The sequence below is a fragment of the Rhagoletis pomonella genome, unplaced genomic scaffold (genome assembly GCF_013731165.1).
Source record: "Rhagoletis pomonella isolate Grant_MI unplaced genomic scaffold, Rhpom_1.0 Rhpom_scaffold_00128, whole genome shotgun sequence".
NCBI classification, from domain to species: Eukaryota; Metazoa; Arthropoda; class Insecta; order Diptera; family Tephritidae; genus Rhagoletis; species Rhagoletis pomonella.
Genome location: NW_023458682.1, coordinates 174616 through 175666, shown reverse-complemented (window position 1 = coordinate 175666; position 1051 = coordinate 174616).

Sequence of the window (1051 nt, the reverse complement as noted above, 5' to 3'; positions counted from 1 at the left end):
CTTAGGGATTATAACCCTCAGGCAGTAGAATTCTCCTTTCTGTTTTGCGAAGAAAAGGAGCTGAATACCTTTTACAGAGAACACCTTTGTATATTTTTAATGCTTACAGGGTTATATCCTATTTTCTTTTGTCTCTCATTCTTTTGCATATTTTGGAGTTTGACAGCTGAACTACGCCATTTAATTTGCATATGCAACAAAAGTCAGACGCATGATTTAGAAGGTGTTTTTATTTAATAAATTGTGATTAATTGGTTAATATTAAAGTTATAAAGAAAGTTATAGCTCATCGAGTAAAGTGTAAAGTGAAGGAGAATATAAAAATATATTGCTGATGTAGCTGCTTTAAGGAGAATAGGAGTGATAAATTTACGCTAATTTCCGAATTTTACAAAATAGGGCATATTTCAAACCCAATTTGTAAATAAATTAGAGACCCAAAATTACAATAGTGGATGTTAAAATAATGGGTAGACCCTTGGCTACAAGTGTGTGCAATTTTTTTTTGGATCGGGTCACCCCTTTGGACGCAATACCCCGAAATAGGTGGGCCACTTACTAAACAGTACCCGATTTTTTTATTGTTCAATAAATGTTAAGCTATTTTTGATAGACTTTTTTATTCTGATTATGAATCCGTGAGTATACAGTTTCCACCTGGCCCAGATCTTGAGAAAAACGAGGTCAAATTGTCAAAAAATCGGGTTTCTTGGAATATTTGAGAAGTTCTAGCAAAGAGAGAAAAAGTGATAAAAAGTTTCACTTAGGCTTAAATTAAAGCTATAACTCTCGAGTATTGTCCCTGAAGACACCATCCCTGCATCTTGACGCAAAGGTCACTTATATTAATTTATTGAACAGCAAAAACTGACTAACACATTTTTTTTTTCAATATGTTCTTGTTGTTCAATAAATGATTATAAGCACAGAATAAACAGTATACAGAAGACGCACCACATACAAATTTATTTTTCTTCGGCGGACGTAATATTACAACCCGGACCAGAGCAGAGAAGTTAACATTACGACCACTATGAATAACATGGCGACC